Raw genomic sequence first — 27,796 nt, 5'->3', positions numbered from 1 at the left:
AGCCACCCCAGCCCCTGCCGATTCCTCTGCCCTGCCTTCCAGGCAGGAGGTGTTGCTCTGCCTGGTTAGTCGGTCACCTACATACTGAGCGTCATGTGTACAAAGAGCACAGAGGGCTGACTTCCCCTGAAGGTAGATGATTTCTAACTGTAAGTGACAGAAGTCTTCACATTGCAGTTGATTTCAGGAGCCAACCGGAGACAGAGAGGATAAAAAGAACCTGCATCTATGTGCTGCTCCAAGAACTCTGGTCAATACACAATGATTCAGGTCTAGAAAGGCCTCTAATCATGGAGATGGCAAGCAAAGCTCAGAGAGAGGCCATGGAGAAGACAGAAAGAGAGGAGGACATGGCAAAGGGAAAAGGAATTTAAAAAGAAGGAAGCAAGTGGCATTTAAAGAGACTAAGCATCCTAGGGCTCAGGACTTTCAGTGTTAAAACCAGGACAGTTCCAGCCAAACCAAGATGAGTTGATTAACCTGGTGATACCATACTCAGATATGCTAAGGTGACACCATCCTCAGGGATGCTAAGGGGCTGGCTCATACATGGGTGCTCTTTTCCCCTCCCTTGTGGATCTGTCATTGCTCATTAGCACCCCTGGATCAATGGGAAGAAAGGTCAACCAACTCAGGAAGTGATTGCTAGGGCCTTCCTTCCATACTGCTGGCTTACACCCTCCAACCAGATTTCTGAAGGGGTTCAGAGAAAGTAAATTCTTTATTGCTGTTCTTATAATAAAACCTAGGATCACAGCCACTATCCTTTTTTTTTTTTTTTTTGTAGAGACAGAATTTCAGTTTATCGCCCACGGTAGAGTGCCATGGTATCACACAGCTCACAGCAACCTCCAACTCCTGAGCTGAGGCGATTCTCCTGCCTCAGCTTCCCGAGTAGCTGACACTACAGGTGCCCGCCAAAATGCCCGGCTATTCTTTTGTCACAGTTTGGCCGGGGCCGGGTTTGAACCGCCACCCTCGTTATATGGGCCAGCACCCTAGGCACTGAGCCACAGGCACCACCACCACCACCACCACCCCTTTTAAAGAGACAAAGTCTTGCTTTATCACACTCAGTAGAGTGCTGTGGCATCACAGCTCACAGCAACCTCCAACTCCTGGGTTTAGGCGATTCTCTTGCCTCAGCCTCTTGAGTAGCTGGGACTACAGGCACCCACCACAATGCTCGGCTTTTTTTTTTTCGTTGCAGTTTGGCTGGGGTCAGGTTTGAACCCGTCACCCTTGTTATATGGGGCCAGTGCCCTAACCCACTGAACCACAGGTGCCGCCCAAAGCCACTATCCTTTGCTTAACTGTTTCTCTGACATGAGCTCACCAGCTGCCCTGCTGGGTGGCCACAGCACCTTATCTGTAATGTAGCCAGAGGGGCTGGCACACCCATTCTCAGTCTCCCTCTTCCATTTCAGAACTTCAGTTCCTGTCGACCTTTCTCAAAGGCAGGTCCTAAGAGAGTTCTGATGGCTTCTCTCCACCCACGTGATCCATTCATTCAACAGGGATTTACTGAGCATTTATTCCGCAGCAGACACTGCGTTAGGCACTACCCAGAACACAAAAAAGCAGTAAGATACAGCCTACACCTTCAAAGAATTTATGGCTTAGTTCTGGAGGAATGGTGAGGAGGTGAGCATGGGGAGGGTGAGGAGAAGACAAGAATCATTTAATTATTCAATGCATATTTACTTCCCCCTTAATATGTGCCAAGATCTATACTGGGGGAATGCAGACAAGTAACTAGACAACAGCCAAAACAGGTATAATAAGTACAATGATGGTCCTGGGGGAGCTCTCAGCAGTGTAGAAGCCACCCTAGCCCCTGAGGCCAATACCACCCAGCACTGCTTCTCCTTAGCATGGCAGCAAGTGCTGTACAGGATTAAAAACAAAAACGTGGTAGAACCAAGCTCTGACCACAAAGAGTTAACCAAATGATCAAGGAGATAAGAGCACTACAAATGAAGGGCGAGGAGCCCCAGGAGCCCCAGGCCAAGTGCACACAGCTTCCCAGAGACAGACAAGTAAAACCCCAGAAGAAACATTGAACGGGAGAGTTTTTTAGGCAGGAAGAGTTTTCTCAACAATGGAAAGCAAATGTGTGGTTATTACTCAAAATGTTTCTAAATGGCACACCTAGTCTTAGGTCTTTTGTTTGAGTAGATAAGAACCTTGCCAATCAATAGTGACCCTTCACAAATGTAAGTTACATTTAAGTGGAAAGAACACAAATCTAATTCCAGCTGTCCACGCCACGAAGGCAGGGAACTGAGACACACTTCATTTTGTCACATAAATACCATGGGCTAACCGATTGTGCCACTGGAGCTCCAGGAGACACACTTAATTTGTAATATACAGACCGTGCCCACGGTCTGTACCTACACAGACACACCTATATACTCCCCTGGGGTCCTCTCTGTAAGTTTATCCTGAAGCAAAACAAACTCCATCCTTCTGTTAGAGCAGTGTTTTTCGAACGTTTTCATCTCCAGCATACTTGAACCTATGGTTAAACTTCTGTGGCACACTTAAAATACGTTCATTAAAAAAAAAAAAAAAAGGTAAGAAAAGAATATATTTACTGCGTTCTGAACTTCTTACGACAATAATTTAATTATCTTTAAACTTTTTCACAGCACACCTAAGATCCTCTCACTATATTGCAAGAACTCTGTAATTCAGGGAAAGACAGACTGAATTAGACCATCCACAAATTAATAATTGGGAATCGACCACATTAGTTTCTGCTATAATGATACTCGCCAAGCAGGAGCAGAAAAGGCCACCTTTGGTGTGAAGGTACCATGTCAGTCAATAACAAGTTAACAACCATTGTTTAATGACAAACCCAGCCCTGGTATTGGAGGAACGGAAAGGACAGAGTGGTGAGAAGGATCAGTGGGAGGAAGGCGGGATACAGTGAAATGGAAAACTTGTAAGACACTGAGCCTGGTCCTCGCTCCACCAATGAAAGGTCTTGGGTGGGTTGACACTGTGGTGAACTTCACTTCCCCATCCACAAAATATCCTCTCAGGGCCATTTACAGTTCAAGTGAGAAAACATAAGCCTACATGCAGGGGAAGAGAGAAGAATCTGTACAAAGCGGGGTGAGGGTCTAGCGGTCCCTACTTCCCCGGCTTCACTAACTTCCCTGTCTGCTTTCCCACGAGCAAATACTCTGAATCTCCCTGTCGAACTGTCTCATCCCCTTGGCATAGTAATCTGATGCCAGCATCTACCCCTAGGTTGTTCAGTCACATGAGTCAATACATTATCTTCTGAAAAGCAACCAGTTTGGGTTGGTTTTCAGGTGATCACCTAACTGAGAGAAAATATGGTTAAAGTAATGCTACAAACCTCTCTAGTGTCTCAATGAACCACTTCTTACCTAGTGAAGATGTTCAGGGCATCATTCAAGGAGCAAAAAGAAGAAAGGCGATCACGGGCAACAGAACCTGAGTGATTCCTGGGCCTGCCTTTATCACTCCCCTCTTCGAAGATCAGAGAGGTTCTCAGTGACAGAAAGAGGGAAAAGAACCAAACCCTGATGATAAGCTAAAGAATCAGTGTCTATCTCAGCTCTACTTCTGTGTGTTTCCTCCAGATCTTTACCTATTCCCCTTTAAGGTAACCGGAGGAACAATGTGAGTATCCCACTGATTTATTTTATATCTTAAAAAAATTACTCAGGGTCTGCAATACTGAGCTCGTGTTCAAATTAAGTTTGCTGGAAATCCAATTCAGGATGAGTAATTTAATTTGGCTACTACAATTAAAAGTGGTGCAGTATTTGTGTTTTAGAGGAAAACCATATTAGATTCAACTAATCTTATTAGGTAACTATCATATTTAGATCACATTATATCTAGAATAGATATATTCTGGATTGATTTCTTTCATAAATCACTTGGGAGACCAAAGAGAGTAGCCTTCTCCCTACTCCCTGTCAACCCATGGCAGAGGTCAGCACAGGCGGTGAATGCAAAAAAGGCCTCGCTGAGAACTCCACTGTATAGCACTGGAATTCATGAACCCAATCCATCACCTAAAAAACATCCTCAGATTTCGCAGATGAGTAAACAAGGCCTAATGTGGACAAAGACCTTGCGCCAGGTCATACAGCCAGTGGCAAACCTGAGATTACAACTAAGTTCTCTGTACCCCACTCCCTGCCACTCCACCACATGTGTTCTTCATAAGACCTAACAAGAAAAACAGCCAGAGAGCCTCTGAGAGCCTGCTGCTGCTCACCCTGCTAGACCATGGAGTCAAAAGATAACACTCACCGGCCTCTCTGCCTCTCCTAAGTTTCCAGGAACGGTCAGGAGTATTTAGAAGCTGATCTCACTACCTCTAAGGATAACTCAGACCAGTGTCCCAAATCCTTCATGTCACGTCCATTTCCTTGATGCCTACTTTAAACCCCTCACTTCCAGTTAAAAATCCACATTAAGAACATTCAACCCATACGATAGGTCAGGAAAAAAGTCAAATTTGCTTTTAAAAATTCTATTAATCTCAGGAGTATTGCTACCTGGGCAGATTCAGCAGACGTAAAATCAGGGTTCCGAGTGCACAGTTTAATCTAAGAAAATTAGGTTATGAAGCAAAATCAAGGAAAAGAGAAGCCAGATAAAATATTTGTAGCATAAGACAACTTAATACACATACTACATCAAAATCCTTTATAAGTGATTTTTTAAAAGATAGAACACTACAAAATAAAAATGGGAAAAGGCCCCAAAAGGCAACTCTCTCTCTGACACACACCCACACTCACAGGAAGATTACTGATGGCTTCATGAAAAAAATGTTCAAACCCATCGGTAAGCAAAGCCTGCAAATGAAAACAATGCAATATTGTTCTCAAGTATCGAATTGGCAAAAACCAAAACAACTAGAATGCTCAAGATAGCCAAGGTGTCCTGAAATAAGAATCCTCAGACACTACTGGGGGCTGTAAATTAGTCCACATTTCTGAAGGGCCATTCGGTGGTATGCATCACTAGCCTTAATACTGAGCAGGTTCACTCCCAGGAATTATCCCTGAGGAAATAATTCGAGGAATACTTAAAAGATTTATGCACAGGGACATTTATAGCAGTAATATTCAGAACAATAAAAAATCTGAAAAAACCTTAACTGTGCTACAATAGAAAAATGGTTAAATAAATTATGATACCATCAATATAGGAAATAATATGTAGGCATTAAAACTCATTCTTGAAAAAGATTTAAAGACACAGGGAAATGCTTACAAAATGATGCTAAAATTTAGGGTTATTCCATGTTGCAGAGAAAAAATATGCAGCCAGCAGCAGTGGCTCATGCCTGTAATCCCAGCACTCTGGGAGGCCGAGGTGGGTGGATCACGTGAGACCAGCCTGTGCAAGAGCAAGACCCTGTCTCTACCATTAAACAGAAAAATTAGCCAAGCATCATGGTGAGTGCCTGTGGTCCCAGCTATACAGGGGCCTGAGATAGGAGGATCTCCTGAGCCCAAGAGTTTGAGAATGCTGTGAACTATGATGATGCCACAGCACTCTATCCAGGGTGACAGAGTGAGACTGTGTTTTAAAAAAAATGTATCATATACATTACATTATAAATATAATATCTGGGGGCAGATTCAGCTAAATGTTCAATAAATACTTAATGCCTCTCTTCCATAAGTGTAGGCTTTTCACTATGAAGCTGCCAGGGACTACAGGGTCCCAGTACCCTTTGCAGGGTGCCATATGACCATTCCTATCAATGGAGAGGTGGGAGTAATGTGGAGCAATTTGGGGTTGAGGTGGTAGAAGTGGTGTGCCTCCTCCAAGCTCTCTCCCTCCATCTACCAAATGGATACAGAGCACTCCAAGACCCTAGGCAGTGTTTTTCAACCTTTTTTGTCTCATGGCACACTTGAACCTAGAGTTTTCAATTTCCACAATACACTTAAATTATGTTGATCAAAAAAGAGTAAAATAATGTACTTACTGTGCTTTGAACTTCTTTTGAAATTAATTTAATTAATGATCTTTAAAAATTTTCATGGTACACCAGTTGAAAATCACTGTCTTAGGGAATGAAGGAACAATAGATGAAAAGAGCCTGGGCCGCTAAAACACTCAGTGCAGGGATCCCCCAGTGGGGTGACCACCAAACAGAAACACCTACATCAGGCTGAGTGAGAAATAAACCTCTATTATGTTAAGCTATAGTCTGGGGTTTTAATGGTTTCTTCAGCTAGTGTAACCCCAGCACACACACACAGACACACACACAGAAAAACTACTAAAAGAAAAACTACCAAATTTTATATTCTAATGTACATGTTAGTCAAACTATATTTTTTGAAATTTATTCTTTTCTATCACAAACATCTTATTTGATAACTAAAAAAGGTAGAGAAATAAAAAGACTTCAGATTGCAATGCTATTCATTACATAGAATAAAACACCAGATAAAGTTACAAACATTAAAATGTGGGAAGTTACAGGGGGTCAAAGGAAAAAAAGCTAGATTTACAACATTTAGAAAGATCTATTAAAATAGTTCTTAGCCTGAGCACTAGCAAGACCCCATCACTATTAAAAAAGAGAAAAGAGATGGGCGGCGCCTGTGGCTCAGTCGGTAGGGCGCCGGCCCCATATACCGAGGGTGGCGGGTTCAAACCCGGCCCCGGCCAAACTGCAACCAAAAAATAGCCGGGCGTTGTGGCGGGTGCCTGTAGTCCCAGCTACTCGGGAGGCTGAGGCAGGAGAATCGCTTAAGCCCAGGAGTTGGAGGTTGCTGTGAGCTGTGTGAGGCCACGGCACTCTACCGAGGGCCATAAAGTGAGACTCTGTCTCTACAAAAAAAAAAAAAAAAAGAGAAAAGAGGCTCGGTGCCTGTAGCTCAAGTGGCTAAGGTGCCAGCCACATACACCAGAGCTCGTGGGTTTGAATCCAGCCTGGGCCTGCCAAACAACAATGACAACTACAGCCAAAAAACAGCCAGGGATTGTGGTGGGTACCTGTAGTCCCAGCTAGTTGGGAGGCTAAGGCAAGAGAATCGCTTAAGCCCAGGAGTTGCAGGTTGCTGTGAGCTGGGATGCCACGGCAGTGTACCCAGGGCGACAGCTTGAGGCTCTGTCTAAAAAAAAGGAGAAAAGAGACAGGAGGGGAAGAGAGGAGAGGAAAGGAGAGAAGAGAAAAATTAGCCAGGTGTTAGGGAGGTTGAGGCAGGAGGATTGCTTGAGCCCAGGAGTTTAAGGTTGCTGTGAGCTATGAGGGAGGCTGAGGCAGTTAGGATTGCTTGAGCCCGGGAGTTTAAGGTTGCTGTGAGCTATGAGGATGCCACTGCACTCTAGTCCTAAGAGACAGAGCAAAATTTTGTCTCTAAAATAAAATAAAATAAATTCTTGACATATGATTTTTGCAAATGATCTAAGGCTAAAAGACAAACCACAAACTAGCGGGGTATGAAAACATTTTCAAACTCACTAATAATCAAATAAATAAAAATACAAATGAAATAATCTTTACCCTTTTATCAGACTGGCAAACATTTAAAATATTGGGAAGATAGGATCCAAGGTCTCTGAGATTATGATGAGACAGGTAATCATATAAACTGCAGAAAGGGAGTTTAAAATTTTATTTCCAATGAGCAATTTGGTATGACAAGGGAAAAAACATCCTTAAAAAACTCTTTGACCTTAATCTTAGATATTTGTCAAAAGAAATAATCAAACAAGTATACAATAGAGTTATTAACATGTAAGTAGGAAAAAGGGAAAAAAGAAAACAACTTAGCTATCCATCTCTACTGGACTGGCTAAATACATTAAGGGCTGTGTGTGTGTATTCATGTATTAGAATAATACACAGCCGCTAAAATTATATTGAAGATCTAAATGAACTAAGACACGAAAGTGCCTATCATAATGTAGAAAAGCAGGATATAAAGCAACAAAAGTTGTACAATGTTTTTATTGTTTAAATATATAAATGTGTAAGAACATGTGTTACAATGTACAAGGAAAGAGTACAGAAGGATTTTTATCAAAATATTGGTACCACTTGTCTCCAGCAGGTGGAATTATAATAGGTGACTTTCATTTCCTTCTATACATTTTATAAATTTTCACCTATACATACGTATTACTTTTACTTTATTTTTTATGTTTTATTATGAAAAATTTCAAACACAAAAGTAGTTAGAATATATTAACCCATCACCGAGCTTCAATTATCACACATGGATTGACTTTGTTTCATCTTTATGCCCCTCACCCCTGGAATATTTTAACATAAATCCTAGTTATGTCACTCACCTATACAGACTTCAATAAATAAACACACACATATCCTCCTTGACTTAATCACAGGGCTACTTCCCAATAAAAATATGGGTTTATTGGGATGTAACCCTAACATAAGGAGTATAATGAATGAGGATTGCTTTCATATCACTGCAATGTTGAAAAATCAAAAGTCAAACCATCGTAAGTCAGGGTCCATCTATACGTATAAAACAAAAAAAATTTATATTTAACATACCCAAACTCTTTACTGAATTATTTTTAAATATTTCATTTTTCCATCAACACTTTGGTATGGCTCTTTAAAACGTAACCATTTTAACAGTATCATACTTAAAAAACTAAAATTAATCTCTCAATATTATTAAATATCAAGTCAGTGTCTATTTCCCCAATTATATCATAAATACCTTTTTACAGTTGTTAGTTTAAATCTGAATCCAAACAAGATTTACATTTGCAGCTGGCTGATATATCTTTTGAATCTTTTAAAATTTATTACATATGCCTCACTCCCTTCTTTTCCTTGCCATTAATTTACTGAAGAAACATATGGGTCTACGTCCCATAAAACTGCTTGAATGCATTTCCATGGTGTCTTTGAATATGCTCCTCCATCCCTGTGTTTTCTTTAAACTGAGATTTAGTTCTACTGTCTAATCAGCTTCAGGTTCTTTCGTTTTTTGCAAGAATATTTCAAATCAATAGTGCTAGTTTTTGTAACCAAGCAATAAAACCTTTTTTTTTTTTTAAGAGGGGAACCTGCAGAAATGCCAGCCTTTCTAATTCATCCATTTCAGTAATTCATTACAACTCAGTGTTCAAAAGTTTTTTTCTGAATACAACCCAGCTCAAAGATAGCCAGTGACTATTTGTGAAATGATTTATTTTTCCAACATGTTTCTTTTCTATGTAAAATCCATTTGCCCTTCTGCCTCAATGGTGGAGTCTATTACTCTCTAAGCAACGTTGCTCCTCTTTCAAAGGAAGTAAGACTTCCTTACATCAGCCAATGATTCCAATTATCTTCAAATTTCTTTTCTTGACTTTTTTTTTTAATGTAATGGAAGCATGTAATTAACAATTTGGAGAGACAAAATGAAAGAACAAATCACTCATAATTCCCCCACTTTCTTTATGAGAGATGTTTATCTTTTACGTAATTGTTGATCAGAGAATGTGGGTTTTAATTTTCTTTTAGTTAACATTAAACACATTAAAAATACTTATAGTATATATGAAGGGGATAAAAATAGCAATAACACACACACGTGTGCCCACGGCCCAGTTTAAAGAAGAGAATGCCACTGATCCCCTCAGTACACCCACACACACACTCATAGGGAGACGTCCCTCCATCTTCTCTTCTCCTCCCATCGCTATGCTGAATTTTTGTCTGTGGTAACTTGGTCTTCTTGCAAGTTTGTGACGTGCATACAGATGTGTAACTACTGTATGATCAGTTTTGCATTCGTCTGAATTTTACGTAACTGGAATCATTCTGTATGTATTTTGCAACTTGCTTTTCTACTTAATGTTATATTCCCGAGATTCATTCTGTGTTGTATGTAGTGATCATTCAGTCATCTTAACAGCACTGCCACATGGCTGTTCTCCACGGTGAATCTATAGCACAATTGATCATTTCTTCACATAAAATTTATTGTAAATATCTTGCCACATTGCTACATATCCTCAAAACAATTATTAATTACAGTAGAGCACTATGCTGACAGAAGAATATTTTATACTTACCCAATTGCCAGATGCTAATTGTGTGTGTGTGTGTGTCTGTATGCACACGCACGCATGCCCATGTGTTTGCCTTGTAAATAATGCATCAGGGAGCATCCTTGTGTAAAAAGCTTATTAAATGTTTTGTATTGTTTCCTTTATAAGGGATAGGGGAAGATGGTCCACAGAAGTCATTTTACTGGATCAAAATATACAAATGAATAACATGGTTGTTCAATACATTGTAAACTCGTTTTATAATATTGCAATTATCACCAGAATTGAGGATTAGCATTAAAATATATGTTTTGGCTAATATGTTGAAAGAATACTTTACTGCTGTTTTAATGTGCATTATCTCTATTTATTTTGTACATTTTCCATATATTTGTTTTAGTGTTGTTTATTAGCTATTCAAAGGTTCTACCAAGGTTTTAGCACTTTTCAATTTGAGCATTTCATGTTATAAAGATATTAACTCGATCATGTTAACTGTCAGTCTTCTCCCAGTCTGTTGTTTCCCCATTGGTTTTTTGACATGAACAAATCTTTCATTATCCTGCAGTTTGAGTGATTATTCTTTTCCTTTTTGAATGTTTTTCTTTTGTTTTAAAGGAATATTCAATTCGATAGATTTCCTATGCCTCTACATTTTGCACTTTAATTGTTTAATCCATCTGTAATTCATTTTGGTGAAGCCAAAATGATTTTTTCCAAATTGCTAATGAGGTATCAGAATTATTTATTGAATAATTTTCTCTTCTCCATTGATTTGCAATGACTTCTTTATGATTTATTAAATTATTCATGCAAGGGTCTATTTCTGAACTATCCTTATTCACTTATCTACTTCCTTCTTTTTATGCCAGCACCACAGTGTTTTAATCACTAAGTCTTCCTATTGCATTTTAATATCTGATAGTGCTATATATTTTAATATCCAATAGCTCGAACTCCCTTCCCCCCAAAACCATTTTCAGAATTCCCCTTGATGTTCTCATCTACTTATTTTTCCAAATACACTTAGAGCCATTTTGTGAAATTTAAAACATCCTGATAGGAGTTTCAGAGAAATGGGATTGGATTTATGAACTAATTTCAGAAGAATCCAAATCCTTACTTTTAATCTCACCATCAAGAAGCAGGGTTTATAGTTAAACTATTTAAGTCTTCTTGGTCTACAGCTAAACATTCTGTAATTAATGACAATTTTATCATTTTCTTTATAATATTTATTCCTTAGGTTGCTATTTTATGACCTTCCACATTGGCTAAAACTTAAAGAAACAACATACGCTAGCACCAGCCTTGTTTTGATCCCTGGGGTACCCAATGATGCCTTAAGTGCTTAAGTGTTAAGTACAATGCCAGTGAGCTAAGCAAACTCAACTTCCTCATCATACTAAAGAATGGTCATTTTATGTATTCCTTTTCTAGTGGTTTGCAGAAAATTAGAAGTTGAATTGACCGTATGCAATTTTGTAATTAACAAGATTGTCACATATTTTTACTTAAGAAATTTATGTGAATCACATGAAAATATATGTATATGAAGCCATTTATTACATTCCAGGAATAGAATCTATTTGATTATGGCAGAACACTCACATACTCTATTGCTGAAATCTAATCATTAGGATCTTGTCTAAAATTTTTACATTCCTATTTGAGACTGGTATAGAGCCCTCCCTTTGGGGATTTGCCAACTTTGATACTGGGGTCATGTTTGCTTGAAAGAAGGATCTGGAAGTTTTCCATCTTTGTTCTAAATCCTGGAACAGTTTATAAAACACAAGAATTATCTGTTCCTTGAAAGTTTAAAAGAATTTTCAAAGGACTTTCTATATTTTAAAATATTCCACCTGGCACAGGGTATGTGTGTGTCCATGTGGACATTACCATGTTTGCACACATTTAAAATGACATGTAAGATACTAATCTCAAATGATATGGCTTTATTACAATTTATTGCCTTTCCTTCCCCCATAAAAAGAAAGCAAATGTTTAAGATGATAAAGTGTTAAGAACAAAAAAAAAACAAAGCATTTTCCCAGGCTTTGGATTCAAGAGCCTCCCTTTTAGAGGCACATAAAGAAGGCTACTGTGGTCAGGGAATATTGAATGATAAAGCATTCATGTCCCATTGAGGCTGACCAAGAGTGGCAACCACCACTTTACCAGTGAAATACGGCAAGATGAAACCTAAGACCTGGGAAGACAAGATCATCTATGTAGCCCCAGGTCACCTCTAGTTCTACAGTAAAGGTCTTCCAACTTTCCACTCTATTATGCTGTCGCCAGGTGTAGCATACTTCACCTCTTTAGGGGCAATAAAATCTTGAAACTTGGCTCGGCATCTGTAGCTCAGCAGCTAGGGCGTCAGCCACATATACCAGAGCTGGCGGGTTCGAACCCAGCCCGGGCCTGCCAAACAAAAATGACAACTACAACCAAAAAATAGCCAGGCGCTGTGGTGGATGCCTGTAGTCCCAGCTACTTGGGAGGCTAAGGCAAGAGAATCTCTTAAGCCCAAGAGTTTGAGGTTGCTGTGAGCTGTGATGCCATAGCACTCTAACGAGGGCAACATAGTGAGGCTCTGTCTCAAAAAAAAAAAATCTTGCAGTTTTCCAGGGCTGTCAAACCTGCAGCTCACAGACCTCATGCTGACTTTGTGAGGACTTTTCTTGCTTATCTGTGGTGTTGGATATCACAAAAAAGTATACATGGACCTTTTCTTGCTAAGCTTTCATTAGTGTTCATATATTTAACGTTGGCCCAAGACAACTCTTATTCTTCCAATGTGCACAGAGGAAAGAAGGCTGGTGACCCCCGCTAAAGGCTTTCTTTATTGCATGGTGCCTGGACCCCGGTGACCTATGAGTACTTCATAGGCCCACAGATAAAAAACGATTCAGAGTTGTTCTGAATGTCTGTGCCCTCTCTGTTACCAGAATTCATATGTTGAAATGTTACCCCCCAGCGAGATGGTATTAGGAGGTAGGGCCTTTGGGACATGGTAAGGTTTACCTAAGGTCATGAAGGTGGAGCCTCCATGAGAGTATCAATGCCCTTATAAGAAGAAGAGACAGCAGGGGCCTCCTCCTCTGAGCAGATGAAGAAAAGGAGGTCAAAACCGACCTCGCTGGGCACCTTGAACTTGGACTTCTCAGCTTCAGAGCTGTGAGAAATAAATTGCTTGAGCCACTAGTCCATGGTGTTTTGTTGTGACAGCCCAAGATGACTTATTAAGAGTTTTGTGGTAATATCTGTCAAAAAGAACAATGAGGGTGGCGCCTATGGCTCAGTGAGTAGGGCGCCGGCCCCATATGCCGAGGGTGGCGGGTTCAAACCCAGCCCCGGCCAAACCGCAACAACAAAAAAATAGCTGGGCGTTGTGGCGGGCATCTGTAGTCCCAGCTGCTCAGGAGGCTGAGGAAGAGAATCACATAAGCCCAAGAGCTGGAGGTTGCTGTGAGCCGTGTGATGCCACGGCACTCTACCCGAGGGCAGTACAGTGAGACTCTGTCTCTACAAAAAAAAAAGAACAATGAGCTACCACTCTGCAGAGGCAGGGTCTCCTTGAGAGAAACAAGTGGTAAAGAGGCCAAACAAATCAAGACTGAGCGTCCATTAGTACACGCAAGAACTGTGCCATATGAGCGCACGTGGGGATACAAGCAGAGCACTTGGTGACAGCTGGCCAAGGAAGGTATAGGTTAACAGGAAGGTATAGATGAGAGCATGCCACAGGACGGTCTGCTTTTTCTTGAGAAAGACACATCCAAGTTCATGTCCTTATGCACAAAGATCCATGCAACATTAGAGATCAATAAAATGTTACAATTAGGACACTTTCTGTCAGCCAAGGCCATGCATGTTAAAACAGTCCTACAGAACAGGGGCCTCAACACCCACTCTGGCTCCAGGATTCCTTGATTCTCTTCAGGATTTTGCACGTGAGGGCAAGCAGTCTTTCTGTTCTCACCAACAGGAGCAGAGGAACTGCTTTCACACCAGTCATGGCCTACCATGGAAGCTTAATCCCTGGCTGGAATTAAAACGTGTTTGCGGCAAAGCCAAGCAGACATGTGAAGTGAAGCAGAATGAGTAACATTTCGTTAATCTTCTGGATGTCAGGGGTGGCTGGATGTATGTTTGGGAATTTTTAATGACTCCAAAAGGCATCTTAAAAAGTCATACTATTTTGGCAGCTCCAAGATGTAACTTCTGCTACAAGTACTAACACTTACCAGCAAATGATTGACAGGCACGCTGCTTTTCTCTGGAGCGCCTCTACCTTGCTGGGGCCCTTCAGACCAAAAAGTTTTCTCTGTGTGTGTGTGTGTGCACCTTTCGCACCCACAGAGGTGCACCACACAACTGAAGCCATGTCAAACTGAAGGGATTTATCCTTTTTTGTTGAGACAGAGTCTTACTTTGTTGCTCCTGGTAGAATGCCGTGGTGTCATAGCTCACAGCCACCTCAAAATTCCTGGGCTCAAGCGATTCTCTTGCCTCAGTCTCCTGAGTAGCTGGGACTACAGGCGCCCACCACAATGTCCAGCTATTTTTAGAGATGGGGTCTTGCTGTTGCTCAGGCTGGTCTCAAACCCATGAGGGCAGGTGATCCATCCACCTTGGTCTCACAGAGTGCTGGGATAATAGGTGTGAGCCACCAAGCCCAGCCTTTGATTTATCATTTTTAGGGTTAAATTGTGGAAAAGGAAAAACTGTTGACCTGCTTTTCAATTTCAACTATTAAGTATTTCAAAATTTTCTTCCTGCTGATGGAAAATTAAATTAACAATTCTAAATTAAGGACTAGAAGGTAAACAGTTTCTCCATTATTAAATGAATTGGATTTATCAAGACTTGTATCAAAATGAATTCAACTTTAACCTATAAGTCTAATCAACACATGACTCTAGAGAACCCCCTGAGCCTCAAGCAAGGCTTACATTTTTCCCTAAGTTGTACTTTAAGTAGATAACTCCATGTTGCTAGCTGGGTCCCCAACACCTGTTAGGGACAGACGCAGGGCAGCACCCATTCTTTATTTATTTTTTTTTTGTAGAGACAGAGTCTCACTGTACCACCCTCGGGTAGAGTGCCGTGGCGTCACACAGCTCACAGCAACCTCTAACTCTTGGGCTTACGCGATTCTCTTGCCTCAGCCTCCCGAGCAGCTGGGACTACAGGCGCCTGCCACAACGCCCGGCTATTTTTTTGTTGTTGTTGCTGTCGCAGTTTGGCCGGGGCTGGGTTTGAACCCTCCACCCTCGGCATATGGGGCCGGCGCCCTACTCACTGAGCCACAGGCGCCGCCCAACAGCACCCATTCTTGATGTAGTTTTCAAAAGTGATCCACTTCCCTCCTCCCTCAGGAAAATAACAATATAGTAAATTATCCCTAAAGCTGAGCATTTTCAATTTAAAGATTTATGTTGTGTTCTTAAATTATCTCCTTCCTACTATTTTGGCATCAAGATGGTCTTTTTATAAAATTTTGGCGATGAATGCTTGAGTTTTTAAAACATCCAAACTTGGCAAAATAAAAAACTGGGCGCCCTAAGCCAATCCCCCCAAACACTTTTTCTTTTGGTACTTTCTTGGTTCGGGCAATCTCTATTTGGCCTCTGAGCCAAGGAATTTAGGGTCAATTGGTTCTCATCTAGATACCAAAATGGTGTTACCTGAGGGCAACAAACAACCTGTAGAAAACCTAAGTCTAATACTCAGGGAATTTTAGTTAATACTCAGGGAAAGGGGGATGAAAAATTTATTGCCTTGGGCAGTGCCTGTGGCTCAAAGGAGTAGGGCGCCGGCCCCATAAGCCGGATCAAACCCAGCCCTGGCCAGAAACTGCAAAAAAAAAAAAAAAATTCATGGTCACTCTGGAACATTTCCCCCTTGTTGTACCCTACCTGCTCGCCCCTCCATCCTCTAAGCTACCTCTTGGTTTTGAAACAGGCAATAAATCTTTTGGGGGCACTGTGCCAACCTGTGCTCTCTCCACCATTACTCTGGGAACCCCAAATCAAGACCCCTGATCCTCCTGGAATTCTGAGAGGGCAGCTCTGTGGCACTACAGGCTTCCGACTTAGAGAAAGATCCACAGCATTTTGTCAGCAGAAGTTCTATTGAGATAAATGCCCAATACTAGCTTCTCACTTCTCAGTCCAAGGGATCCTAAAACCCACGCTGGAGAGTCTGACCATGCAGCTGGTTTGGGAAGTCAAAGCCCCGGAGAGTCACTCATCCCTCCAGAGCCTCCAAACTGGGAATAAAGGAAGAAAATGAGCTGACACAGTCCATGACAGGCCATCAACTATTTAAAACATTTTTCCACTAAGAATATATTATCATGTTGCCATAAAATTTTTAAAAATCCCCATTTTCCAGAAATTATCATTTTAATTTGTGGAAAATGCTACTATCCCTCAGTAGTATACTTAATTGTACGCTACTTAAACTTTTCTTTATTTAGGGTCCCACTAAGATTAAATCTAATTTTAAAAACTTCAGTTAAAAAAATCCATACACATCAAATATTTTAATACCTTTATTTACCTCATCTCTAACAGAACTAATCAGTGGTGGATAATATATTTGTTGTGAAGAGTTAATTTCCTAGACTACACAAACACGTAAAGGTGACAGTATTTTGAGATATATGACACTCATAAAGGTAACTTTTATTGGGCCGGCCACTGGGCGAAGCACTTGACTTGGATTACCTCAGTTAATCCTTACAGCAAACCTATAAAGTAGGTGCCATTCTTGCTCTCGTTTTATAGAAAAGGTTTTAAATAAGGAATCTCATTACTGTAATTTAATCTCTACCAGCCCAGAATTTGAGTTCAGTGTTTACTGTGGCTATAAAAAGGTTGAAAAAGCAAATTAGAAATTAAAGAGGTTTGGAGAAGGCATATTTAACCTACTGGAAGGTCCCACATTTTAAGACACACTGAATAACAGATGCTAATTGCTTCCAACAGGAATCATTTGAGAAGATTCTGCCTAAAACTACACTGTATTAAAACACTTTAAAATTCAGGACTTTCACTAGTTAAGAGTGGGTTTCCTCTCACTATTACCCCCGACAATTAGTCCAGATTAGTGAGGTTTGACTTGCCTCCTGTGGATGATACAGTACAGGGGGTGGTCAGAGAATGCTTCCAATATCCACTTCCCTCCTCCCTCAGTAGCATCCAGATCACTCCCAATCCTCCCCCGACCCCATGCAGAACCAGCCTGAAGATGAACTGACCCAGGGAAGAATGAGCAGAGAGCTGAGAAAAAAGCACACGGTTCACCCCTACCCTGTCACGCACCCTATTCCTGCACATCATAGATACAGGAGCTAATCAATCCCCTGTGCATTTGGTTTTCCGGTATCACAGTGTAAGAATCCAAACTAATAAATGGGAAACAAGAATCCTATGGTGTGAATGTTTGTGTCTCTCCCACTAAAACTCATGCATTGAAATCCTGCCCCCCAAGGTGGTGGTGTTAGGGTGGGGCCTCTGGGAGGTGATTAGGACTTAAGGGCACAATAGGACCAGTGCCCTTATAAAAGAGGCCTCAGAGAGGGCTGTGGCCCCTTTCTCCATGAGAGGACATGGTGAGAAATTGTCCACAACATGGAAGAGGCCCTCACTAGAACCTGACTGCGCTGGCACCCTCGCCTTGGATTTCCAGCCTCCAGAACTTTGAGAGATAAATTTTTGTTGTTTATAAATCCAACCAGATGAAGATGAACTAATCCACACTAATCCTTTTCCTAGCACTTGCTCAGATTTTGCTTTACATTCTTTTAACTGTTTCAAATGTTTTGTGGCGTCCACCACCCCACCCCGCACCCAACTCACCCTCCCTACCCCCTGAAAATGTTACAGGTTTTCAAGAATCACATAAATGAATTAATAAGTACCTTTGGGCAAGTCACTTGACTTCCCTGGGTCCTTTGAACTATAAAAAGGATGACGATTTCTGTTGTTCCCACCAGCCTCATAGCCAGTGGTTCTCCATAGCTGACCTAATAATGCAAAGTTTCACTCCCTCAGATAAACACAAAAGCCTCTCTGGGTTCTAATGTAGAAGTACTATGAGCCAAGTGGGCCTGCATCTCTGGGCTCTGTCAGGCAGCCTCCATTTGCTCCACAGATCCATCCTCCAGGCCCCACTCTGTGCACGGTCTCCATCTGGCTCCCAGGACCACCAGCACGAGGTGGATGACCTGAGAGGGGTCCTGAGAGAGGCAGGTTCTCTTGGCTCTTTCCCAGACAGGGGCTGGAGGTTGACGGTATCCCTCCGCCAGTGACAACCTTTCCAGCTCCTATTTCCAATCCCTCTCTCTTCCTTCAAGGCCTCAGCAGCTTTGGGATGCTTCTGCTTCCCTCATCTCTGCCCGCACCCTTGAAAACAGTCCCTTCACCAGAATCTCTGGGGTTACCCCATGTGAGTGAGCCATCTGTTTCCAACTAGAACCCCAAGACACAATGGCTTAAAAATTAAATCAAAATCAGTCACAGTAAAAAAGAAACGTAAGGGACCAATTCTCAATCTCACATTAGAGGAATGAGAATTGTGGAACATGCCAAGGAAATAAAACCACACGCACCAAAAAACTCCAATCAGACATCACCAACCACCTTCCCCCTGTCACTGAGAATGCGTGGAAAAGAGCCATCGTCTCCCACCCCAGCGTTTATAACCCCCCACACACACACATACAAAGTGAAAGTCTGTTTCCACACAAACCTTCCGACAGCTTCTGTGTGGGACTTGGCAGAGAAATTACAGCTGTGTGCCCTTGTTCTAGAAGGATAAACTGAGACTAGAAGAGATCAAAGGGCCAGAGCTGATAAAAAAACACTAGAAATGCCCCCAAGCCAGCTCAGGCTCCTTGGTCCAGGGATCTGCAGGCTCCATAGAGTTTCTCACAGCAGCCGCCTGTACAGTACTATCATTCTCCAGAGACACATCGCAGCCATTACTAACTCCTCCTAGACACTTTCAGGGCTGGTGTCCACAAACATACATTGGACCTTTAACTATTTATAACAACTCTGTAAAGTCATGCGAGATGAGGTCACACGCCCTGAGCGCCACTCCTGATGACAGTGAAATCCAACGTGAGGCTCTGCAATCACAACACACTTCCCAGGGAAAGTTCTCTAGAAAGCTATGGGTATCCAGGACCAAGGCAGCCCTCCTCCCCATCTTGGACATTCTCTAATTCGCAGGGGTCATAGAAACAATTCTACAACCCCTTTGTCATAAAATATTCCAACAAGCATTTCAGAGAAGCTACCTGTTTCGAGATTAAGAGGCTGAATCTTTCAGGGTCGTCCTGCTTCTGTGTCTTCTTCCTTTAGCATCCTCCACAGCCAGGGCCTGTGGGAGAGACCCAGAGAGCATATTCAGGATAGCTGGCTTCAACACGGGAGGCGGCAAAATCAGGGAGAGAACGGAGAGGGGGCCAGGGACAGAGCTCCACAGAGCCAACAGCTAATGGCCCTGCCCAGGAGGACCCAGCAAACCTGCTGAGGGAGGTCCCAGAGAGACAGCTGGCTTGAGGAGAGGAAGAAAGCCAGCCCCAAGCCCAAATCATCATGGTTCCCTCTTCCCTTATAACCCACATCTAATCCATCAACAAATGACATCAGCTTTAACTTCAATTATGTCCAAATTCTCATCAGTTCTCACCACCTTAACTATTATCTTTGGTCCAAGCAAGCAACATCTCTCCTTAAGTTATTGCAGTTAACTCCCTAACTAGCCGTCCACTCCTACCCTCATCTTTTTATAATCCTGTCTTTGGGGTTGAACTGTGTCTTCTCAAAACTCCTGTGTTGAAATCCTAACACTCAGTATCCCAGAATGTGACACATTTGGAAATGGTCATTGCAGATGTAATCAATTCAGATGACATACTATTGAAGTAGATGGGTGTCCCTGAGCCAGTATGACTGGTGTTCTGATAAAAAGAAAGTATTTGGGCATGGAGAGGCAGACCAAGGAAGAGCATCGTGTGAAGACGGGGGCTATTCTGCCACAAGCCAAGGAACCACCAAAAGGTTGGCGAGGCCTGGAGCAGACACTTCCCCAGAGCCTTCAGAGGGAGCGTGGACTTGCCCACACCTGGAGATCTTGGCTTCCCAGCCTCCAAAACTGTGAGACAACACATTCCTGTTGTTTAAACCACCCAGTATGTGGTACTTTATTATGGCAGCCCCAGCAACAAATACACCATGCTCCCTAGAGCAGCCTCTGTGACCACTTAATCACTCTACTGCTCACAACACTCCTATAGTATTTCCCCTCTCTCAAAGTAAAAGCCAAAGTCCTTAAAAACACTTATAAGGCCCACATGACTTGGCGGGGCCTCTTCCCCAATGCACTAAGACACTTGGCCTCCTCACCTCCTTCTCTGCCCTCCCTCAAGTTCCTCCAGCCACAGTGGGTCCCTCAAACACCCCAAGCAGGCTCCTGCCTGTGGCCCTCCACACTAGCTCTTCTCTCTGCCCAGGACACTAACCCCCCAGGCAACTTTGCTTCCCACAGGTTTCTCCTTGAATGTCCTGAAAGGTAAGGCTCACCCTCACCCCAGCACCCCTGTCCTCCTTCTCTTCTGTATTCTTCTTTGCACCCCTTATCACCACCCGACATTTATTTTTTTAATCCCTCTTTCCTCCCACTAGACTATAAACTCCCTGGGAGTAGGGACATCATGTTATGACGTGCCCCGGAGCCTGGAGCATAGTAGGTGCTTAAGAAATAGCTGCTTAAATATTTATTTTGGAATCAAAGGAGCCAAGAGAAAGAGAGAGTTGCAAGAAGGAGGAAGTTGTTCACAGTGTCGAAAGTAGCGAAGAACCCAGAAAGATAAGGACTGAAGTGGCCATTAGGTGTGGCAACACGGAGGTCACAGAGAGCAGTCCCTGCAAAAGGTGGGTGCCATCTGCTGCAGAAGGTGGGAGCCATCTGCTGCAACACCTACTAAGTCCCTGCTCTGGGCCAGGCATACCGCTGCGGGCAGAGGCCAGTCTGGCTTGGCTGCGTCAGCGAGGGCAGGCTCCTTCCAGGCAGCCATTGGTGAGGGTAGAAGAAAAGAGGATGTGAGGTAGAGAGGATGAAGTTTGCGACCGAATGACTGAGGGGTGAGGTCCAGGGGCTGCAGGAGGCAAAAGGACCCAGGCACAGCCAGAAGGGAGGCTGTTTCTTTCTCTGAGTAAAGGGCAACCAGGTTGGGATGAACCCAGACACAGGTCAATGCACAGGAGGGGAGGTGGACACCTCAGCAGCCTCGCAGCTGATGCTCTCAGTGAGCGAATGAAGCCAGGATGTGTCCTGAGAGAAAAGGGCGGGCAGGGAGAGGGGGCATGATGGAGGTGGGGCCGGTGGGACACATCCCACAGTGGGCATCATGCAAGGGCAGAGGCCCTGAAACCCAGAAGCTCCCTCAATCTGTGCCCTACGTGTCTCATTCATCCTGCCCTCGTCTGGACCCGGATGGGAGAGCGAGCCCGTGGATGCCCAGTGGAAACTAGAGGCCACCGTTTTGTCAAGGCACAATCTGCCTGGCCATGGTGCTTTCTGAGACAGCCCTCAGCAGCCAGGGGTTAGGTGAAGAATGTTCCCAAAACTGAATTCAGGGAACCCCAACAACTCCACCCCTTTCTGTGAGGGCTTCCTCACTCCCTAGGCTCCCAGATGCTCCCCTGATTCGTGCCTGTCAATCACAGAATTGTGCTTCTCACAATGCGAGAGGACATGTATTTGTTCAGCACGTACTAAGCGCCGAGTGTGTTACAAGTTAAAACCCTCACACAACAGTTCTGAAAGGCTTTATTTACGGAGGACAAAACTGAGATACAAAGAGACTAAGTAACTTGCTCAAGCCACACAGGGAGCAAGCAGCCGAGCTGGGATTTGAGACCTTCCGCTTCTCTCTCTACCTTCTTTTCTCAGTGTAACTCCTCAACATTTCATTTCTAAAATTCGCTAGGACAAATGTCTTTGAAACACTAGCCCCAACCCCGCCCCCGAAACACTGCCATTCACCGTCCACAAATCCAGATGAGTCTTCTTGCAGCACTGTTTTTAACCTATCCTTGTCCCAATTCAACAGGCTTCAGAGTTCAATTCCAAACTCCATGGCCATCCCTTAGGATCCCTTATAAATGATGCACATGTACTTCTGGGACCTTGTTTCCCACACATACCTCTGCTCCGCCCCACCTGTGAACCTTGTTTTCCATGCACCCTGGCGTCCCGTGCTGAGCACACTCCTCTTCCTGCAGCTCAGCCCTGCAGTCCACAGAGCCACACTGCCCCCACCTGCTGAGCTCTCCCTGGCTCTTCTTAGCTCACCCCATTTAGCTTCTCTGGGCCAGGGTTCCATGTGCCCATGTAGATGACAAGCCCCTTGAGGGTAACTAATAGCTATATTGAAAATGCTTGGAACTGCCCACTGCTCAACATGGTGTCTTGAGTGGTAAACCTAACTTGATCCACAGAATAATTCTGATGCTCAGGTGATATAATTTCAGAGGTTTTTCAGAAAATAGAGGAGAGCCAGGATGGACAAGTGAAAAGCTTCAGGGCCTTCTGAAAGTTTCTGGAAGCATTCCTATTCTTTCTTTGCAGGAGATACCCAGAGTCTGGCAAACTCCAGCAGCTACTCTACTAAGGAGGAGGATGCTGGATTTGGCTCTCCCTTGCACCTGCACGTACAAGGTCCTGGGGTCCTTCCCTTGGCACCCTTTCACAAGTTCATGCAAACATACTTGATCTTAGCCCAAAGGCCAAGAAGCAATCCTGCAACCACAGACAGACATTCTCTCTTCTTACTTCTTCAAGGGACGAGCTTGCAAAGTGAGAAATCCAGCTGAGTGGAGAAGCTCATGGTGACCAACAGAATAATAAGGGCTGGGTGCCCAGAAGTAGGAAAAAGAATATTTTGTTTCTGGGAAGTCAGGATTTGGACTTATCTACTGTGATCACCAACTACAGACTACCACTCAACAATTCTGGGATTCTCAGGGCCACAAGGGGAGGATGACCAGGAGAGGCGAAAATCAGCAAAGCATTCTTGGGCCATCACATCATGCCAGACAGAAAGAAGGGCAGACCAGGCCAACAAAGGGCTGGGAGAAAGCTAGGGCTCCAGGGGATACCGTCCACCAAGACGCCCAGTGAGAAACCAAGATCAACCCAAATCAGCAGAACCAAAGAGGCAGAGTGCTCCAGGACTTAGCTGAAATAAACAGAGCTCTAGAGTTAGGCTCAATATCAAATCGTGACCTTGTCACCTCAATCAGCCTTGGGCTGGTCACTTAAGTAACCTCTCTGAGTCTGGTTTTGCATGAACTAATGTGAGGTCTACATAAAACAGGAAGTATATAAAAATACCTAGCACAGCGCTGAGCATTATATAAGGGGCCCACTCGGTGTTGCTCCACTTGCCACTTCCAGCCTTCAGACCTCACAGCTCTCTCCACCCTCAGTACCACAAACAAGTGCAGAAGCGACACAGCATTTTCCAGTGAGAAGGATGAGAAGAAGGATAGCAGAAGTCAGCCAAGGAACAAACAGGCCACCCCACTGCTGGTCAGAGAGAAACACTGGACCTCAGTGACAACTTCACACCTCAGACCATGCCTAATAGGAAGTTAGTGACAGTGTCAGATAAGGCACAGGCACAAGTGCAGGAGGCTGCACATCACTCGGAAAAGAAAAAACACAGCTTTCTGGAGGGTTCCACGGGGAATAGAAGGAGCATGCCTAGCTGACACTCCAAACACGCCAAGCTCTTCCCAGGTATCAGGATGCACCTTGCCCTGGGGTCCTCCTCATCCCAAGCACAGGAGGGATGTAGGGCAATCTGTGTGGAGCTGTTCTGGTTGTGCAAAGCCAGGATCTGTCCACTCCTTCCCACTCTCTCTCCTGCCTAGCTCCTCAGGCATCAAGGACTGCAAGCACTCTGAACAGCTATTAGGGGCCAGGGTGAGTTGGGTGTGTGGGATCATTTTTCAACTGGGAGATCACAGCACAGAAAGGGGAAGTGACAAGCAGAGGTCCCTCAGATCTCCTGTCCTCCATCTGACCTCCATCTGGCTGCCTGGCCAGTGTATATTTCATCGAACCCCTTGGTGTGCCACAATGGGGTCCTTGGGCTGCCAGTTTGTTCTCCTCCAAGATGCTGGCTGGCACTAACATTTTTATTTGCCTTCTTTACACCACTATGGGCTTCAATAGCTTCAGTTCATTTATTGTAAAAATAAGCAAATAAGGACACGTTTTGTGTCCCATCTCCCCAAGTAGAGGGAAAATGAGGAAGCTCCTTCCCATTCACTCACAATGTCCCAAGCACCTGTGGACTGAACCCTGCTTCTAGGCACTGTGTTTGGTAAATGTGCTTCACTAAATCCTTGGCAAATTAATGAACAACATCAATGCCATTCCTGCTGCCCGCCTCCCCCGGGTTATGTCCTACTCATCCCTGATTCACCCTTGGCATGATGCCCCTGGCACTGCTGGTCTGAGGGGCCCAAGCGTAAACTCCATCTCCCTGCTGTTGGTTCCCCTGCCCGCCCCCACTTGGCACCTCCCGCAGTGGTTTCCCCGCCCCCTCCCCAAGTTAGGTTCCTTTTTTAAAAATGATTCATTTAGGAAGAGACAAAACCAAGAACTTCAATAGTAAAGAAAAAAAAGCACCAAGACTCTAAACACCTCCCACTCCATTTACAATTTAGATGTGATAAAGCCTCCCCAAACTGGACCTCCTCATTTGGAACTTACGGTATATACAGTTCTAGCAAAGACACTTCCAGTAATGTTGCTCTCTTAACGTTTCGTGACTTCTTTACAAACAGAGATGGCCTCAGGCCTCCCGTCAGTAGCTTTTCAAAGTGAAGGAATGAGAAATCAAAGCTTAAAGTCCATGGTTTTGACTCCTGGGTCAAAAAATTAATTATTTAATGTTTTACTACATTATATGATTCTGATTTATTGACTGCGGGACATCAGCATGATATCATGGCCCTAATGACAATTATGGAGCATTTTTCATAAAAAAAAAAAAAATAAGACTTCTTGGTATGTAAGAAGTTTCTAACACTTGTACGCAGGATTTGAAAGGAACAAAATTGTATAATACGATGCATAGAATCATAAAATTTTAGAGCTAAAATAAGCAATTAAGATGATCTCAATCCAGGGTTTCTCAATGTTGGCCCTTTTTTTTTTGAGACAGAGTCTCACTTTGTCACCCTTGGTAGAGTTCCATGGTATCACAGCTCACAGCAACCTCATACTCTTGGGCTTAAGCAATTCTCTTGCCTCAGCTTCCCAAGTAGCTGGGACTACAAGCACCCGCCATGATGCCCGGCTATTTTTTTGTTGTAGTTGTCATTGTTTGGCAGGCCCGGGCAGGGTTCAAACCTGCCAGCCCTGGCGTATGTGGCTGGGGCCTAACCGCTGAGCTACAGGCACTGAGCCTGTTGGCCAAATTTTTGAAAACCTCCCAGGCTCCATCCCCAGAGATTCTGATCCATTTGGTCTGGGGTAGGGCTCTGGTATAGGCTATTTTCTTTAAGTTTCCCAGTGATTTTAACGGGCCTTTTGGACTGAGAACTGATCTGTAGATAAGAAAGCTAAGTGCTAAAAAAATTAAGGAGCAATGCAAGATTGCACAGCCAGTCAGAACCACAAAGCCAGAAACAAATCTGAGTCCGGTTTTATAGTTTTGCATAGGTTTTTGGTATTCGCAGAGTCCTAAAACTTTTTTTAACCAACAAAAGGGGCACTAACATAGGGTTGCCACCTATCGTTTTGTCAAGGAAGGATATATTACAAATATCTACCAGTTACGATCACCACTCCCTGGTATGTCTCTTGCTCATTTGCGTACTCGCTAGCCCCCTACCTCAATCCCCACCCAGGAGGGAAAATTTGACAATATCTGGCCCCTGCCCACAGTTTCACTCACCTTCACTCACCCTGCTCCTCATTATAAATCCAGTCAAAACCTAAGCCTCAAAACTCCTCCATCTCTTTTACCTAATTCCATAGACATCTGTTTCTGAGAAAGTCTCTTCCCTAACCACAAACTACTTCCCAGTCCTCATGACCACAAACCCATCCTCACGACCTACTTACGACAACATATGTGCAAGTTACAATGACCAGCATTTACAGTTTGCTATTCCACACACATCGTCCCTTCTGAACATCTCCCTCATCGAGGATATACTGGCCACTGTGGGGGTGGAGGCAGAGCAAAGAGGGTTCTCTTTATACTCCTCAGTTTGAGTTTGTGCCAAACATGCATTTTTTAAAATGGACAAAAAAAATCACACACACACACACACACACACACACTCACTCTCCCCAGGTCAGAAAATACATCTATGATTTGCTCCCACTTTGTAAATACAGAACATTATCCAGAAAGTTTACACATCCAAGTTCTAAACGTAAATGTTATCTGGGTGGTGGGATTATGAGTGACATTAATTTCACTTCTCTTTCCTCTCTGTTGTCTTTATTCTATTTTATAAAGCCTGAACCATAGCATTATCTGATCTCTGAAACACAGTGTGGGGAAGCAAAGGCGTCAGAGCAGGTCACAGACTGGCATATGGAACCATCTCCCTTTTTTAAATTATTAATATTAAATCATAGCTGTGTACATTAATGCGATCATGGGGCACCATACACTGGTTTTATAAACAGTTTGACACATTTTCATCACACTGGTTAACATAGCCTTCCTGGCATTTTCTTAGTTATTGTGTTAAGACAATTACATTCTACATTTACTAAGTTTCACATGTACGCCTGTTAGATGCACCGCAGGTGTAATCCCACCAATCACCCTCCCTCTGCCCATCCTCCACTCTCCCATCCCTCCCTCTCCCCCTTCCCCATATTCTTAGGTTATAACTGGGTTATAGCTTTCATATGAAAGCCATAAATTAGTTTCACAGTGAACCATCTCCTTTTTGTCAAACAAAGGATATCCCCCAGTCAGGCCCTCCTGGCTTTTGTGCCCCGCCTGGGTCCTGAATCTATCACTGTCACTGGCCCCAAAACACCTCCAGCACTGCCAGTCCCCAAGACCAGATGTGGAAGAGATGTCCTAGCATAGACGTCAGGTCCCTTCCAGGGTCTGCTGGCCTCCTCGGGGCACCTCCCCTGCAGCTCTCCTGCTCCCTGAGTTTCAGCAGCGCAGAACCACCATCCTCTCTGGAGTGTGCCCTACAATCCCCGCCTCTACATTTTCCCTGGGGCTGTGCTCCCCACAGCCTTATTGAGTGCCTGCAAAGGTAAGCAGCCACACACAGTTCAAGTAACACTCAAACCCACACCTTACAGGTCAACACCCCAGAAACCTTTAGTTCGGTGCAAACTGTGGGATTCTCCACAGGCTCCTGAATGTTTCATAAGGCAAAGAATTGGTGTAAAGGAGTGTTCCAGGCGGCAAAAACGGAACTGTGAGCTCAAAGGCCCAGAGGCGAGAGGGTGTGTGATGTGTTCAGGGAAGTAAAAGCTATTCGTGCTGTCTGGAGCATCTCCTAGCATGTCCAAGGCCTAACAGAGAGAAAACACCAAAGAAACGTATTAGGAGTAAAAATCACCAGGGCCAGCAAAGAAAGCCTAAGTGAAGAGCTCTCAGCATTTCATCTGCTGCACCGCCTTCAACCTGCCTCCCCACAACTCCGTCTACCCTTCTAGTATCTAA

At 43.6% G+C, this 27,796-nt stretch overlaps 1 protein-coding gene across 12 annotated transcripts in view; it reads right to left on the bottom strand.

The window, feature by feature from the left end:
* The window catches only part of TRERF1 (transcriptional regulating factor 1), a 211,549-nt gene that overhangs the window by 105,504 nt on the left and 78,249 nt on the right, over positions 1-27,796 (bottom strand). For all 12 annotated transcript variants that reach the window (XM_053602216.1, XM_053602214.1, XM_053602215.1 and 9 more), the window contains one exon: positions 19,361-19,443. The gene's annotated coding sequence lies outside the window, so the exon portion shown is untranslated. The remainder of the gene's footprint in view (positions 1-19,360; positions 19,444-27,796) is intronic.

This window comes from Nycticebus coucang, chromosome 9 (assembly GCF_027406575.1).
Source record: "Nycticebus coucang isolate mNycCou1 chromosome 9, mNycCou1.pri, whole genome shotgun sequence".
Lineage (NCBI taxonomy): Eukaryota > Metazoa > Chordata > Mammalia > Primates > Lorisidae > Nycticebus > Nycticebus coucang.
Note: the sequence above shows the minus strand (reverse complement) of the source record. Positions and strands in the feature narration are given on the sequence as shown.